Genomic DNA, 12,405 nt, shown 5'->3' with positions numbered 1-12,405 from the left:
GGGGCACTTGCCTCACACCATACGATACCCACAAACAGCACAGACGTTGCTTTTCATGGCATTCACAACAGGGACAGGTGAGCCTCAGCAACAGGGACTCCCTCACACAGCAAAATGGGAGTAATGGCCACTTAAGGGAGTCCCACAGTTTTCTAAGCAGTCCCCAGCCCGAGTCTGCTGGTGTGCCTCTGGTTTGCTGGCATGAAGCAATGAGGGCATCATGATTCCCCCAGGATGAGGAGTTTCACCCCTCATTTCAATGAGGCTGAGATTTTTCCTGTGGGATCTAGCTGGTTTGGTCATTTCTCCTCCACGCTTCAGTGTGGTGGTGTGGTTTTCTGTAACAGCCCGGTGTTGCCAGTTTCTTGTCTTGCTGGGTGAGGCAGTGAGTGCTGCAGCCACCAGCCAGGCTCTAAGCTTATCTCTGCCAGCAGCCTGTGCCACAGGCTGGTGTGATCCTTGGGAGCTGCCTCCAGCTCTCCTCATGTGCCAGCTTCACCCTGCCAGAGGGAAGGGGTGGGTTTGGAGGGCCAAAAGGAAGGGAGCACTAAAAAGCCAGAAGCAGGGAGGCCCCTTCTCTTGCTGGTCATGAGCTCCTGCACCAGTGCCAGAATTTAAGTGGGAACCACTGGTGGGGACTGTATGTTGGACTGAACTCCTCCCTTTGGCATCACAGTGAGGCTGAGCTGCACACTGAGACTGGGCAAGCTCATCTCCGGTGGCTGGGGCTGGGGATTTGTTCTGGCTTGTGCAGGAGCTGGGCAGAGGAGATGGGGCACATGCAGATGTCTGCATTGCAGCCCCCCAAGATCTTGCTGGCCGCTGCAGTGTTGCACAAATCCTGAAGTTTCTGTCCAAGCCTCTTTGGGTTTCCTCCCTCTAGCACACATTCCCAGGGGTGATGCTTCAAGTGCTCTGTGTGTAACATGCTGTGGGAGTCATGGGGAAGGACAAAAGAGAGGAGAAACATGCTGTTGTTGAGCAGGTTTGTGTGCAGATAGCACCAGCCATCTACATTTTGCACTGTGTCTCCTTAAGGCTGTTGTAGCCCTCAGGGGAAGCAGGTGAGCTGCCTTGTTTTCTGCTGGGCTAGTTGGGGCCTCAGGGCATCACTGCTGGCCCCAAAGCAGAGGGGTTTGTGCTGGGACCTTGCAAGCATGGGTTTGCCCTTTCCCATCAGTGCACCTGCAGCTGCTTTGAAGTGAGCCTGCGAGCCAGGAATGTGTCAGGGCATCTGTATGTGCTCTCAGCCTTTCATCTTGGAAACGTGGCGTGGCCAGGCCACAGGGCAGAAAGCAGAACATCCTGGGAAGAGCTCAAGAAGTGTTGGAGACTAGTTCGCGCTTTTGGAGGCAATTCAATCCCTCTTCTAGGAATGCGGGCTGTGGGAGGTGTGGAGAACCTCAGGGTCACTAGCAGGGCTTGGAGCCCTCTCCTTCTTGACCAGGGCATTACTGAAGTTCATAGCAAGTCCCTAACACCTCGCCACTGTCTCCAGAACAATGAGAAAAGACAGGCAAGTGCTTGTGTTGTTATCATTGCATCTGGCTGGCACTGGTTGTCTGCCCTTAGTGGTTTGGGGCCAGACAAGGCTACCGAAGTTCAGAAGCCCCATTTTTAAGTAGTGCCGTGATGTGTTCAGGTAGGTCCTTTGCACCTCTGCAATCTGAGTCGCCTCTGGGTGTGTGTATAGGCAACAACAGCAAGTCTCTTGAAATTGCCCATCATGGAATGAAACCTGGGAAGAGGACCCAGGAACCCGCTCTCCAGCTGCAGGCAGTGCCGTGTTGTCTCTGCATTGGTCCTGGGTACTCTGCTTCTCAAGGCAAGCCTGAGAGCCTGATGAGTATCTCTGCACCATAATGCAGATACCAGCCTCCCGTTTGAGCTTCTGCATGTAGACCTCCTGACATCCATTAGCTTGCCAGCTGGGTTTGGTGGGTGCCAAATGAGAACTCAGCGTGTTGCAGGCAGGAGACAGGCACAGGCTCCTCAGGGACTGAGGGATAGGAAGCGACGGGGCAGGACTGAGTGTTTTAGAGGGGATCCTGTTGCCTGAACCAGGCACGAATTTCCAAATAGTTCTGGTCAACCTCAAACTGCATTTCCTGGTGAATTAGCTCTGTCTGAGAAATGTGTCCCATTCTTAGTTAGGAGTGATAGGAAATCAGTAATTGCTTCTTTTGTTTCTTAATCACGGAACTGCCTTTGGGCTACAAATGCTGGTGAGCCTGTGCTGTCAGCCTGGCACAGGGGCCATGGGCTGGTAGGGGGAGCTCTGCTCCTGGAGAGATGCAGATGACTGATTCTGCTTCCCTGAGACTACACACGTGACTATGGGACATGCCACTTCTAATGAGCACAGCAGAGGTTATTCACTACTCAATTATGTTTCCCCTTCCTCTTATATATTGCTTCAGTGCTGTGAGAGGGGACATAGTTGTAATAGGTGTATCGTGGGAGCAACAGATTGTAAGCTGACAGATTTGGGGGGTGTCAGGGAAATACCATCCATCCTCCTCACTGACAGCCCACACAGAATAGTTTATTTGCTGTTCACCTTCTGTTTATGCTGGGTTAAATCAGGAATAAGATGGGGGACCCATGAGAACACACCAGTGTAAGCACAAACAGCTTGCCTAATCAGAAGCCTTGGTGTTTGGCCAAGCATCTTAGGTGAGTGGGTTCAGCACAAGCTGCAGGGAGCAGTGCAGGGGTAGAGGGGCAGTGGTGCTGATAGCCTCGGGCAGTACCCATCTGTGGGGCACCCATGGAAGGCTGAAAACCTCCAGACTTGGGAATTTTTCTTCTTTTCTCCCAGCTGTGGCAGTTACCATAGTGACTGCATTTTATAGTGTATTTCACAGTGATGCTACCAATTTTCTCACGGTCCTCTCACCTTACCAGAGCTTCCTCTTGGCTATCTCAGCGAAGAGGTCAGCCATCAAGTCAGAGGGACTTACAGCACTTTCCCTGTTGCAGAGGGAAGCTCCTTCAGGATAGGTCTGAAATGGTGTTAGGTCCACATAAGGGACTGTTTCAGTGCTGGTGCCTGGGCTGGAGGCTTTCTGGGGGATAACAGGGGCAGCTGGAGTTGGAAAGAAGTAGCTGGTTGTCACTCAGGGGTCGCAGTTCCCCTTATGCTGGGGCCTGAATGCCCAACACCTCTATTCTCTGGTCCGGGGTGATCGCCCTTGTGGTTTCATGGGATTTGTTTCTTGTTGATGTAATGTTTCTGAGAGCAGAGAAAAACATGTGCCCATCTCTCCTGGTAGTCTGTATGCTTGTGCTGCCCTCTCCACACTCCTGTCCCAACAAGGATTTTCACTTAGTTCTCACAGCAGTGTTTTTCCTCTCCTCTTTACAGTACAGATGAGTAGGCATGTCCTCTTCTGCTGGTGGTCAGGTCGTCAGTAGTAGATGCTGAGGTTACAAGAACCTGGAGAGTTTTCTTTGCATCTTCCCACCTCCTGAAATCCTGGTTAGCATTTTGAAGGTAGTAGTATGACAGAGCTTTGGCAGTCTAGCCTTTAGCTCCTTCTGCCTACAGGGACACAGTTTAACCTTGGATGAAGCTGTGCCTTTTTAGCAGAGGCACCACTGGTAAGCAGACTCCAGGTGAGTTCCCCAGCCTTAAAAATGTCTCCCCTCTTGCAGGATTGTTTTACCTCACTTCTCTTTTCAGATTTTCCCATTAGTCTGATAACCATTCCTGACTATATGTTTCAGGAAGGGAATCCTCTGTCAATACCGCAGGCCAAGAAAAGTTGTCTAGATGAAATAATGCCTAATAATGGGATTAATTCTGACCTTGCCTCACTATTCCCACTTATATAAAGCGGATCTCATGATTTTTCATGAGACACGAGGATGCTCAGAGGTCTGGAGCATCTCTCCTATGAGGAGAGACTGCAGGAACTGGGCCTGTTTAGTGTAGAGAAGAGCAGACTGAGAGGGGATCTCATCAATGCAGATCAGTATCTCAAAGGCAGGTGCCAGCAGGATGGTGCCAGACTCTTTTTCAGTGGTGCCCAGGAACAGGACGAGGAGCAATGGCCATAAACTAAAACACAACAAGTTCCACCTCAACATTAGGAGGAACTTCTCTCCATTGAGGGTGGCAGAGCTCTGGCACAGGCTGCCCAGGGGGGTTGTGGAGTCTCCCTCTCTGGAGACATTGAAACCCCACCATGGACATGTTCCTGTGTGAGCTGCTCTGGGTGACCCTGCCTTGGCAGGGGGTTGGACCTGGTGATCTCCAGAGGTCCCTTCTAACCTGAATGATTCTGTGATTCACGTAGTAAAGAAGCTTCAGAGGAAAGGAGTGACTGTGACAGAGAGCACTGTCCCCTGGGGACTCGCTCTTGCAGAGCTATCTCCAGCAGAACCATTGGGTGGAGCAGCCCCGAAGCTGCTTTTCATTAGCACAGAGCTGAGCAAACCCTTACCAAGGCTAGAAGATGGGAGGTACAAAACTGGCTTATGTCCAATTCTGTTCTCACTCTCCCTCCACTCCAAGGCTGACTCGGTGCTTCCCTCCAATTGCACAGCGATTTCCATTGCTTTTTTTGTGTGATGTGCTGTGTTAGAAGGGGTGGGTAGAGAAGGACCAAGGGGCAGAGCTGGGAAGAAGGATCATCAAATCCATTGCATTAGTGATGGGAACAAAACTACTGAGATCCCTTGTGCAAGAAGCCAGAGGCTGCTGGTAAACCTCAGCATTTCCTGCATGTTACATTCCTCTTGTGTATCCAGTTACTGGAAGAGGTGAGGAGATGCCGTGGGGTTGTAAATCCTAACTTGCCTCCAACTGCTCAGCTTGCTTTTCCCTTCGCTCTGTTGGAGCCAGGTGGTGGCTGAGTAATGTGCCAGCTTTGGATCCCATTCAGGAATAAATCATCCCAGCTGGCTGGAAAAAGAGGCAACAAAACTTACTGGCAGGACCAGTAAAATCTGCAGGACTTCCGAGTGTGGGAAATGAGTGGGACGGAGGATGGAGAAAGAGGGACTGCCATGACGCAGAAAGAGCTGTGGGTCACCACAGATTTAAGGGTTGAAAGGGAACATTTGAGGTTGTGCCTGGCATGAACTGCCTCACATTGGGTAATGGGGTGCAGGCTACTGGGCGAGTGCACCCCAAAAATGAGGCAGATAATCTCAGGTCTCTGGTGCTGGGCTAAATGGACTTGGACTTCTTGTGTCCTGCAGGAGGAGGAGCATGCCTTTGGGAGAATAACCTTCCTTTTACTGCTGAGCCCGGGTGTATTTGGAGGAGAGGGGCGATGGCATCGGCGTTTAATTGTGAGGAGGAGTCTGGACTCTGGTCTGCAGGCCAGGGACAGTGCTCCACCTCTGCCTGCCTGCCCGCAGAAGGAACTCCTCCTTATCCTCCTCCTTCACACCCTCCTGTTGGCAAGGGCTTCCTCTGGCTACTCCTAAGGTGCTGTGACTTGTCTTATGTGCTACCCACATGCAGAACACCCCCCCTCCTGTTGAAATTCAGGAGTCAGTACTGGTCTTGGTTTTGTTTTTGTGTTTTAAACAAAACAGGATGGAGAATTGCAGATCCCAGAAGCCCAGCTGTGGCAAAACAAAGCCTAGTCCAGGGCACTCAGGATATGGGAAGGAGAGTCCCAAGGAGAAGTGTGACTCTTGTTTCAGACTGCAAAGTGGTTGTGGCTCCAGACCAGGGAGTTGCTGTGTTCTCTTCACTCTTGAGCAAATCCCTTCCCTCAGGCCTTTGTTTCCCAGTCTGTCACCTGAGGATGATGACACCACTCTCATCCCTCAAGTCCTGTGGGACTAACTTCATTTAGGACCTTTAATGTGCACTGAGATCCTTCCATGTCCACATACAAAGTGATTATCTGGATTCCTCCCCGGAGAGCCGCGGTGCAGCAGCAGCACCACCTCCTCTCCTCTGTTCCTGTGGGACTGGCCCTGCCCTGCTCACAGCTGAAGCCTCTCCAGCTGGTCTGGTATGTGCAAATCAGTCTCTGATCTCCTGTCTTTGTGCCTTGCCGGGAGCCAGCGCTAGCAAGAAAGTTCCTGGTGGCTGCAGAGGAGCTGGCAGCTTCACTGCATGATGCAGCAGGAGGAATCGAGCCCCTTCTTCCAGAAGTGCTGCAGGGAAGAGTGCTAAGAGACAGTGCAGGTTGGGGCCGTTACAGCTTTGAGGCTGTGAGTGTGAAGGGGTTTTTTGGGGGAGCAGCAGAGCAGGGCTGCAGCAGGGAAAGTGCTGCCAGGCACAAGCTCTTTTCCTTCTAGCAGCCATTTTCCAGACTTGTTTGCGGTAGAGATTTCCTCTTCCCCAGACTCTCAAGTCATTGTTCCCCTTATGGGGCCTCACCAGTCATTGCCTTGTGCTGGAAAATATGAGGTTGTGGGGGCCAGAGCACAGACATTCCTTCCAGCTTAAAAGAGTCCTCACGCAGTGAAGTCCCCGGCAGAGCTCTGTCTGGCTCCGTAACTGTTAGCAGCATCGCGCTGCACCAGAGATCAGCTGTTTGGCAAATGCCTTTCTCCTCTTGGTTAGGTTGTGGGGAGAAAAGCCTCCTTCCTCTCAATTCGTGCTTCCCTTTCCTTGCAGCACCAGCTCCAGCCTGCTCACAATGGGACCTGAGAAAGCCCTAGCTGGTGTGTTAGGGCTGCAGTCCCTGTTAGGGAGTGAGCGGGGAGGCAGAGCTCTCTGTATCCACCCCAACCTCTGCAGGGCAGTACGGCCCAGGCAGGCTTTTTCTTTTTTCTGTAGCAGTAGTAGCATCAAACACAGGATCATGGAATGGTTTGGCTTGGAAAGGCCTGCAAGGCTCATCTGGTCCAACCCGCTGCAATGAACAGCGACATCTTCAGCTAGGTCAGGTTGCCCAGAACCACATCCAGCCTGGCCTCGAATCTCCATCTCCCTGATAGACCTGTGGACAAATTCCCACAAGCAATGTTGGTTTTCCATGGCCCCATGCAGAGGTCGCTGACCTGATGGTCTGTCTTTATCACAGAGGTTGGTTAGAGCCTCAGTGCTCCGATATGATGGGCACAGCCAGTTCATGACTGAGCAGCCGTCAAGGCGGGAGGGACTGCACACAAAGAGATGAGGTATGGGTTTTGCAGAGGAGGACCTTCCTCTGGCCTCTGGGAGTTGTAGGTCTCTTCCTCCCTTGCCTGTCTCTGCATCCAGGTTTTCTAGGAACACCCCCTGATTCCCAGCATGGGCAGAGATGAATGCTTTGGCTTGTTTCCCATTAGTGCAAGTCAGCTGCCGTCAAATACTCATCTCTTAAGCTTTCAGAAGCCTTTAATGGGTTGCATTTAGTGAGCCAGTCCTGGATGTCAGCTGAGAGTAAGAAGAGATACAGGGAAAGATTTGGGAAGGGGAAAAGGATGGTGGCTGGCATCTGGGTGTGTGGATTGATAGACTGGGGCATGTGCTCCTCTGGCAGGCATCCCGCAGGGAGCACGGCAGCTCACAGCACTGTGTTGGGATGGCTGAACTTAGTGGTGGAAGCTCTGAGGGATGGATGAAAGCAGAAGAGAGATATGGGGTCTGTCCTCCAGCGCAAGGAATTGGGGAGGGAACACAACATGGGGGGGTCTGAAGGGGCACTGGAGTGGGGACCTGCCACCAGGGCTGCAAGCAGCAGCCTGCTGAGCCAGAGAGGTGTTCTGTGTGCCTCCCCAAAGGATTTGCAGCCTGGCTCCCTTAGGAAGCAAAGCCATGTCAGCAGGCTGGCTGTGCCTGCCTCTGGCCTCCAGAGAGTCTTGAATCTCAGCCTGTTTCCACCCCAGCTGATAAAGCAGTGGAGGCCACCCAGATAATGGGATTTTGTGACTCCAGGTGACTGGCTTAATGAGAGGGGTCTGGAAAGACTCCCCCGAGAACGGAGTCTATCCGCTGCCCTGTAGCTAGCTGACAACAGGTTGTGCAGACAGAGCTGCTGGAAACTGGGCTTCATTAGTTCTGCTGCTTGCAGGATGGCTGTGGGATGTGGGAGAGGAGGAATCCTGAAGTGTTAATGGTGCTGGACCCCTTTGCATCCGGCACAGACCTCATGCTGGCACCTTTCAAACAGGAGATTGTAAGCATTGGGAACATTGTCAAATGTTTGGTCACAGTCCCCTGGGGAATCCAGCACTGATCCAAACTTAGCCTGACAAGCATCTTTTCCTTTTTAACTAACTAGCTTGGGGACAGCCTGTTTTCAAGCCTTCTGAGCTGCCCATTCATACCTTTGCTGGTCTGAGTGGCAGGATGTGTACCATGTGCCTCCCAGAGGCAAGAGGAGAAGGAGGGAGCTCCAGAGGGTGCCACTTTGGGACTGGATAACACCAGACCAGAGGAAGGGTGCAGCTGATGACCCAGCAACCTCTCATAGTAGGTATCCTTCCAGAGTAGAGGATATGGATCATTCCACCACCCATTGTATCATCCTAATAGCGATGATGTCCTGGGAGGTAGGTTTTACTGGAGAGCTGAACTGGGAATCGGATGGGTTCAATCCCCACATGCTGGGCTTATCTCCATTTTACATTGACAACTGCAAATTAAACCTTCTAAGTCAGACTTAAAAGTAATTTTGTGGGGTTTCTTCCAGAGTCTGCACGTGTCCTGAGGCAATAGTCCTAAGGAAGAGAAATTACAATGTTCACCTATTTATGGCAAACCCAGCGTTGGGGGTGCCAGCTTGGTTCATGCTCATGTGCTCTGTTTATGCTGCTGCCACATTTCTGCCCTGTCACACCAGTGCATCCTCGGATCCAGGCAGCTGCCACAGGAACTGGGTCAGGTTTGTGAGGAGGGACAAGTGCTTTGCTTGCTAGTCACAAACTGGAACGACAACACGAACATGCTGCCAGAGCACAAGTGGCCCAAAGTGACTGGCTGCCTGCCCGTGTGTGCCCTCGAGTGAACCTGGACCTGCTCTCCTCGCACCTCTACGGGAGGGCACGCTGCTGAAAGAGCTGCTTTTACCCAGAGAAGCACTTGGGCAATGGAATGAGATGCAGGAGCCAAATGCTTTCTCAGTGCCATCGCTGACCCACCCTGCACTGCTCTGCTGCCCAGCCTTCTCTGTTAGGATATTGCCACACAACACAGTGCTTCTCCCTCGCAGCTGCACAGCAGGAGAGGAGAGAGGTTTGGGAGGCAGGAAACACAGCCTCTCATCTCAGCTTTCTGCATCACTGACCTATCTATCACCTTGTGCCTCCAACTGGAGGAAACATTGCCAAGACAACGGCTGAACACAGTGCTGGGGTTTGTGCCTGGATGTTGAGTTGGTTTGGAAATGGTGCAGGCATTTGCTGTTTAGAGGTGGCACCTTGGCACGTTCAGAGACCCTTTCTATCCCTACTCCTGTGCTAGTCATGGCAGGGAACAGGCAGAAGAGATGTGGATGGGAAGACTGGCTGAAATAGAGAGCTGCAAGCTCATTTCTCCCTGTCCATGTGGAAGAAGTCTATTGTGAATTGTACTGGTTGTATCTGAAAACTTCCAGCTTTTGCTGCTGCCTTCTCTGAGGTGGGAGAACCTGTGCAAGTCCTGTAACCCCAGACATCATTTTGCTGCCCTTTAGTTTTGTCTGTAGTACTCAAGTTTGTATGATACATGGCATTGCCTCCTGGAAGAGCTTTCAGTGCTTCAACTGTGGAGCACTTTGATTTCCTTCCACATCAGGCAGGGCAAGAATGCAAAGCCTTGATTTTACAGCAAACAGCACTGAGCATTATGTGAGGGGTCAGGTCATTTTACACCTACCCAAAAGCCAGATGAGGAAAAAGACCTACAGTCCCTGCTGATAGCACGAAAGCTTTTTGCGCTTGTCAGCAGGAGCAAGGTGGCAGGTAGTATTTCTCCAATGCAGTGTGGGCTGCTGAGGAAAATGCTTTTGAGGTCTCCAAGACGAGATTTTGTACAGGAGAACGTGCAGAAGGCAAAAATCAATGTGAGGGGTTGTTTTCAAGCACGTGAACTTCCCACCTCGGAGCAGGGTGGTCTCCCAGAGCATGCATAATGGCAGAGATCCCTGCTGCTTCCTTTGGGCAGCGTGGACGTGCAGCTGCTTGCACAGCTCTCCTCTGCAGCGTCTTCTTCCCTCCAGAGGTGTTTTGTGGCTTTCACAGGCTGGTGGGGAAAGTCCTCATTTCCACCAAGGAACACCAGGCAGTTGTGGCTCAGCAGGGACCGGGGGAGAGAGTGGGCAAGGGAGAGGTGCAGTGAGCAGCTCCTGTGCAAAGCCACAGAACCATAATGCCCCTTTCCCTTTGTGCATGCAGTCGCTCCTGTATCTTGCTGCAGGCACCACACTGTTCTCAGGCAGTCCTACCAGCATGGAGCAGGCAGGGCAGCTCACAGGACCTCGGGATCCTTTGCAAACGCACACATGGCACCATGTGTTGGCATGTTGAGCCACGCTTGGTCGTGGACATCCAGCCACAGGCAGGGGCTTGGAAATGCTACCGACATCTGCACTTATACTGTGTTGGGGTCCCGCTCCTTAGCGCCAGTTGCTGCTGGAGTTGAGAAACAGCCCTTCCCGCTGCCTAATTTTAGCTCTCCACCTTGAGGCCCTGCATTGCTGGTTTCCATGGTGATCCCTCGCCGGCAGCACCAGCTTCCTCGCCTGCGGGTGCTTGGAAATGTCTGTTTTGCCTCCTTGCTGCTTGGGAAGCAACAGCTGAGGCAGAAGCAGTGCATGTGGCTTGCAGCACTGTCAGTTCAGAGCTGCTTGGCACTTGCATGCAGGATCCCTTCCTCCATGGGGTTATGCCTCCCAGCAGGCAGGCTGGGCTGTGCATACCTGACACTGGTGCTGCCTCAGCTGTGGCAAACAGCTTTCCCCATGCTCTTTGCTTGAGAAGGTGCCTAGGGCGGTTGTGCCCCTGTGGAGGCTGCGGGGTGAAGAGTCAGGAGTGCCGCTGTGCCGTGGGAGGCGGTGCCATGTCCAGGCCCTCCTGCTCTGGCTTCGGGCTCGCTGCTTTTGCGCCTTCCCGCTTGCTCTCTGGGCAGAAGAGGAGTAATTAAACGGAGGGAGCCTGGGCAGCTCGCCCGAGGCAGAAGAGAGGAACTGCCTCGTCGTGTCTGTGCAGCAACTCGTAACGACTCTCTGCCCTTTCCCTTCCGCCTTCCCGAGCGCGCTGTGCACAGGGACAAGTGACACTTCCCAAGTCGAGAGAGACAGGAAAGGCAATAGCAGCTCACAGGGAAGATGCAGTGTAAAACCCATGATTCCAGCCCACCAGTCCTGGAACTTATTGAAGAGCAATGACATCGAAGCACTGTGGAGTCTTTTTTGTGTGTGATCTTGCATTTAAACCTTTGTAGTTCATATGTTCAAGCTTTTACACGGTAGGTGCAAGGACAAGCTATTTAATATTGAAGTGGCAGCTGCCAGCCCTGCTTGCTCAGGTGACTCCAGCAGATGGAGCTTTATAAAGAGCAAATGTGACAAGGTCCAAGCTAAGATCAGAACGTCTGTCACAAGAAACTCGTTTGGCTAGTAGCTGGAGAATCGGGAGTGAAGATAAAGCTTCATCCACAGACCCCCACTGTGCTCATCCATTCATCCACCCCTGTCTCTGTTACACTCCGACTTACACAGTTACAGGAGACTTGGCCATTCACTGGGCAGGCAGCTGGGAGCTGCTAGAGAGAGCTCCCCAACCTGCGATATGCCAGGAGTGGGGCACATGGGTGTAAGGAACTATGGTTTGTAGGTTGTAGATGGAGGAAGTGCAGCACCCAGCCTGGTAGCTCCTGCCACCGTTGCTGCTGCTGGGAGGGAGGATGAGCAAGCTGGGTCTGAGCAACCTGTGCCAAAGCGAGAGGGCAGGCAGGCAGAGCGACTTGATTCCTTCCTTTCTCTGGCAAAGCTCTGGGGTGTGAAGATGTGGCAGCCAGCTCCAACCCACTGCCAGCCTAGGACAGCTTAAAGCAGCAAGAAGGATCAAACAGCAAACCATATGGCTTTGATTAACAAGAATACTCAGAGTAACATGGCCTTGTAGCCAGGCAGGAGGCAGGTCCTCTTCAGAGGCTGTGCTGGTGGTGGACCTTGCCCAGGTCCCAGTGGCAGAGCTGCAGGATGGTTCCTGGGCTCCGTCACTACCAGAGAGGGAGCTGCGGATGCAGGATGGCTGCATCTTGAGCCTGGTTTCCAGCACGTTGGCGTGGGGAGAGGAGTCTTGCAACTTGAGCTAGGTCCCTGCGGAGCCTGCTGAGGCTGGCCCGGTTGTAGCAGTGCCTTGAAGTCTCTGCCCGGGAGGCTGGAGCCAGGTTTGGCATCGATGGGCAAGGCTGAGAGCTTGCTGCCGGCAGTCCTGCCTGGCCATGGGTAAGGAGAGGCAGAGTACTGCCATCTATTGCCAGGCACCTGGATTACAGACCTTGCTGGGTGGCAGTTCAAAGCT

This window comes from Nestor notabilis, unplaced genomic scaffold, assembly GCF_000696875.1.
Source record: "Nestor notabilis isolate BGI_N333 unplaced genomic scaffold, ASM69687v1 scaffold26995, whole genome shotgun sequence".
Taxonomy (NCBI): Eukaryota; Metazoa; Chordata; class Aves; order Psittaciformes; family Psittacidae; genus Nestor; species Nestor notabilis.
This window is presented reverse-complemented; position numbering follows the sequence as displayed.